The following is a 6,053-nucleotide window of genomic DNA, read 5'->3' on the forward strand; positions in this document are numbered from 1 at the left end:
AATGCATGCAAAAACGACAATGAAATGATATGAAAATATGCAACACAAACATGAATATCAAATACCCCCACACTTACTCCTTGCTCGCCCTCGAGCAAGTTATGCAAAACAATATGCAAATAAAACAAAACAATCATAAGTAAGTATGGATCATGACATCATAGCCTCAATGAAGTTTCTCCCACAAAAACAAGCTTACGAATACTCTCGATTTTCAATGATACACCTTCAGTTAAGCGCAAACGTATGTGTGTGTCATGTTATTCCAGCTAGTGCAACTTCAAAAGAAAAGGTTTTAAGACTGTTCGCCGACCTAAGACATATCAGTGTACGTTTCACCCTCAAGAATCCCTCCTCTCAACAACCCTTTAACACAACACAACTCTCTTAAGATAAAATTATGTACCTTCGGATTTTGCACCCGGTATTGCAATAGCCCCAATAATTACCCGCTGACTTAGCTATAACTGGCTAGGATACAAAAAATCATTCTATTTTTTTCTTTCTAATCCCCTCGTCTATAGCCCGGATGGAGCATCAACCCCATTTAATCCGCATACTTAGACTTGATCTTGCTCTTTTAGGATTTCAATCCTGTCAAGGCCCGGATGGAGTTGTAAAATTTTTTTTTTTTTTTTTAGGTACGCCCAAGATTGTAGGTGTCACATAAAAAATCATCAAGGTTCAAGAAACTATCAAGTTTCACAGACACCTATTGCCGTGCAATGGTCCAACAGACACCAACTCGTCTAATACATCATTATAGTTCACTGTTCAAACATGTGTGCAAAAGATTATTCACAACTCAACCTCAAGTTTCTCATATCCAATCAAGAGCAAATTTTCACAAAAAAAAAAAAAACATTTTCTCACAATCTCTTCATAGGCTATCAATTTTCATCCTACTTATGTAACACGACAAATACTAACAAATTAACAAATGATACAGAACGAACTATATGCAAGTATGCAACAAAATAAATGCAGAACAAAATGACAAACAACGAATGAAACTCCCCCCATACTTAACCAAAGCATTGCCCTCAATGCTCTAGCACTAACAACACAAATGCAAACACAAGATGAAAATGCAAGCGAAAAAAAAAAACAAAACAATACTCCCCTGGTTTAAGTGTCAACGTTTTCCTCTTCGATATCTGGCTGAATAACGAAAGATTCCTATTGAAACTTTGGACTGCAGATGGGGCGGCTAGGTTCTGACAAACAAAAAAAATAAAACAAAAAACAAAACAAACAAAAATGAAATAAAGGAAAAAGACACTGGGTTGCCTCCCAGCCAGCGCTTGATTTTCAGTCGTCGGCTTGACTCTCAGAAGCACTGCTCAAAGAGCGGTTGACGCCCAAAGTAAGTGTCATATGACACCACAAATGGGTCTTGGTTCCATATGCCCTCAAGCTTGGCTAGATGTAAACAAATTAAGCTCGTCACCTCAACAACACTCTGAAGCTGGTAAACATGGGAAGAAAATATCTCTACTGGATCTCGGAAGCCAAAATCCTTTGAAACAGGTACTGATGGAAGGACAGGATATTGGGGATGTGTGTATGATAATACTATCGATGAGCTCCTATTGATAGATTCTTGTACCGCGTCATCCTCACACTTTTCTGACATATTTCCATCAACCAATATTTCTTCTAGTACATCTTCCGGCTGAGGGTCAATAAGAAGAGAAAACTCAAACATCTCTAAATCTTCAGCAGGAATTGATTCGCACTCCCAATCCTGGTTCTCTGAGTCATCATCGTCAAACCAAATTGGGTTGGTCACTGCTTGAGTATCTTGCTTCACCTCTTGTTCTTTGTGTTCATGGAGGAATGATCTGTTCATATTCTCTATTTTCTCCGCAAGGTGACATCTAGAAATTTTGTTATCTTCAATAGCTTTCTGAGTCGATGCCACAAGCTTGCTCATGATATCCTCCAGCGGATGTAATACCCCTTGAAAACAACTTCCCTCCTCCTGTTGAAACTCAAATGGTTGGTCTGTAAAATCTGGGTATTGAAAGTGTGAATACTGGTAGTAGTCAAATTCTGCCATATTATCCATCAGGTGTCTAATGGTCTCATCATCTCGGCAAAATATTGAAACATCGGCGGTGAAAGCTCCATCAATTACCCATCTTCTTGTCACTGCATCCAAACCATTAATAAAATGTGTAAGGAGAGGATAGTTAGAAAAATCATTATACCGGAAGATGGTTTCCCAATTATTGAATCTGTCCCATGCTGCGTAGAATGGCTGAAACGACCTTAGCTCTCTAATTATAAATAAATATGCTGAATTTTTTTTTATTTACTTACTAAATAAAAATATGTACATACATGCCCATACATATATGCACAGAATAAATTGATTTAAAAATAAATAAATTAAATAAAAATGCAACCTTTAATAAATTAAATATCTGAGTCAAACATTTAATAAAATACTGTCATAAGCAAAATAAATAAAGTTTGCATGCACTGAAAACTGTTAAATAAAATGAGTAATACTTTCAACCACTGAAAATAAATAAAAGTATAACATGCTGAAATATTCAAAAACATGCGTAATGACTCAGACAACTATCACGGTCACGGGGTCACTGCATGTCCGCTCATATGTCATCGCCGCCGGTGGGTACCACATCCTCCTCTACGTAATCACCTGCACCATACCAGTGTAGTGAGCCTAGAGGCCCAACATGCTAACATAACAAGGGTTTAAAAATAATTTAAATCACTTTAATACTAATACATAACATATACATGAATGAGCATGCTTAAAAAATATCATGACATAACATAACTTAAGTTAAACTTAAATATCATAATCATACATAATACATAAACATTGTTGAGCAAATTATTTTCTAACATCGCATGGTTGTATCCATAGTGTAACCTTAAATCATACATTAAATACTGATCAGCGTGGAAACCAACGTACGTGGCGGTGACGAATCACCTCTTAAATTGGCAGTAACCTGCCCTTCAATAGTTCACATATGGGGACGAATCCCCCTTAAATTGTCACACTACTTCAACTTCCAACATAAAATATTTTCTTTTGCTCAACCTTAAACATTAAATCATACATAAAAATTATGTCATGAATGCATGTACTTAAATAAAATGTGTGTCCTTCATATATATTTAATTTAATTTTTATACTAATATATAAATACTAAAATAACATTCATGCATAAAATAATTAAATATATATTTAGGACACATGCAATTTCTCATGGTTTGTGTTGAACTGCTGGCCCTAACACTCAAGCCCATTTTCTTAAATTCTGGCTTACTAACACTGAGACTGGCCCATTAACATACTTAAGCCCAATAATGCTTATTCTAAGCCCAATTAATTAATTAAAGCCCATTAAGACATTCCTGACCCAAAAACAACCTATTCTGGCCCAATGGGCCCAAAAGCCCAAAGACTGGCCCAATAACTTCCATGGGCCCAAAGGCCCATAAAAATTAGTGGACTCACTTAATTAATTTAATTAAGCCCAAAAATAATTAAATTTAACCCAAAGTAATTAAATGGAGCCCAAATAAATTTTGAGATTTAATTAAGCCCATTAAACACTTAATTAAACTTAAAACTTAAAAATAAAAATACCCGAGCCCAACTAACTTAACCCGGACCCGGACCCAACTAACATAACCCATGACTTTCCTGACCCGACCCGGATCACTCCAAACCCTAAAACCCGACGCCCCTCCCTTGGTACTTCTCGGCCGCGAGCAGCAGCCCTTCTAGGGCTGCTGCCGCCCTGATCCGGCCGCCCCTGGCCGGAGCTCCGCCGCCCAGACGTAGCCCACGTCTGGGTGGTCCTAACAAGGCCCTAACCCCAGCCCCATGCAGCCCTAGCCCCCTTAGTCGAACTCCTTTCTCCGGAACCCTAAACTGTGCACGCAAAGGGCCGATCCGCATCAGCTGGTTTCCTGGGCTCGTTTGGCTCGAGCCACTCGAGCCATTCGAGTCCAGGCCATCCCCACACTTCCTAGGAACCCTGACCAGCAGCCTAGACGCAACCATGGCTAAGAAACATGAGCATGACAATCAAAATCACATTACAAGTCACAAACTTCATGAAAGCCGAAACTTTTTCTGAAAATTCTTGAAAGTTTTTGATGCATACACAATACACACACTATAATATCTGATAGGCACGAAAATAAGGAAAGAATCATGCCTTGCACCGAAGATTTCGATCGAAAATATGATGCGTGATGCGTATACGATGTCCGGGACGAACAAATCTTTAAACCAAGCCAAAAAATTCAAGGTTTCGGGTATGGAGGCTGCTATAATCTGTTGGGACGTGAGAATGGGGGTGGGAGATGGCTGATGGGGTTTGGAAAAGTGACAGGGTCGGTTGGTTGTGGTTATGGTAGGGTAGGATTTGATTTTGTTTAAAATTTTTGGTAGATAACATAATCATAAAAGATATTACTCAAAATAAATATATTGTATCTTAAACAAAATCTTTAAAACTCACATAATAATAATAATCTGATACAAAAGTATAAATTCCGAAATAATTACATAGGCTATTATTAAAATTTAATAAAAGTCATTAAAATGACTTATTTTGGCTAAAAATAAACTCCTAAATAAATATATAATTAAATACTAAAATTTTCTTGATAAAATACCTTAAAATATTATTTTAAGACTCATAAACTCATAAAATATTTTTGGCTAAGAATTTTGGTATCTCGTCCGTCCACGGTCCCGTCTACGCGATCAAAACAATTAAATTTCCATAAATCATGAAAATCACTAATTATGGGTTAAATGCTTAAAATAACTTAAAACATGCACAAATAATTTCACATAATTATTTAACCCATAATCTAAAATTCTAAATAAATAAATTTTCTAATTATGCATGCGAATTCACGTATTTAAAATACCGGGTGTTACAATTCTCCCCCCCTTAAATTGGATTTCATCCTTGAAATTAAAGTACTTACCCGAACAACTCCGGGTAGCGAGTCCTCATATATGCCTCAGTCTCCCAAGTAGCTTCCTCCTCCGAGTGATTCAACCACTGGACTCTGACCATCGGTATGACACGCGTCCTAAGCCTCCGCTCCTCCCTAGCCAAGATCCGTATAGGCCTCTCCTCAAATGCTAACTCCGGTGTCAACTGAAGAGGCTCAAAATCCAACACATGTGACGGGTTCGAGATGTATCTCCGAAGCATGGATACATGGAATACATTGTGCACTGCCGCTAGCCTTGGTGGTAGAGCTAAACGGTAGGCCAACGTGCCAACTCTCTCCAAGATCTTGAATGGCCCTATATATCTCGGATTAAGCTTGCCTCTCCGGCCAAACCGCACTACTCCCTTCATAGGTGACACCTTCAGGAATACGTGATCACCTACAGCGAACTCCAAATCTCGTCGTCGAGTATCTGCATAACTCTTCTGACGACTCTGAGCAGTCCTCATGCAATCCCGAATCTGTGTCACAATATCAGCTGTCTGCTGCACAATCTCAGGTCCAAGTAAAATCCTCTCACCGACCTCTTCCCAATGCACAGGAGATCTGCACCTCCTCCCGTACAATGCTGCATAAGGAGCCATACCTATAGAAGACTGAAAACTGTTGTTATAGGTAAACTCCACTAATGGCAGTCTAGTCTCCCACGAGCCCTGAAAGTCGATGACACAAGCTCTCAGTAGATCCTCGAGAACCTGGATCACTCTCTTAGACTGACCATCTGTCTGGGGATGGAACGCTGTACTGAACAAAAGTCTAGTCCCCAATGCAGTGTGCAAACTCCTCCAAAACGCAGACGTAAATCTCGGATCTCTGTCTGATACTATTGACACTGGTATGCCATGCAGTCTAACAATCTCCTTGATGTAAAGCACTGCATACTGTGTCAACGAGTAAGTAGTCCTCACCGGTAAGAAATGAGCTGACTTGTTGAGTCTATCCACGATCACCCAAATAGCTGTGCAACCTCTGGCACTCCTCGGTAAGCCAACTACAAATTCCATCGTAATATTCTCCGATTTCCA

This window comes from Henckelia pumila, chromosome 1, assembly GCF_033568475.1.
Source record: "Henckelia pumila isolate YLH828 chromosome 1, ASM3356847v2, whole genome shotgun sequence".
NCBI lineage: Eukaryota > Viridiplantae > Streptophyta > Magnoliopsida > Lamiales > Gesneriaceae > Henckelia > Henckelia pumila.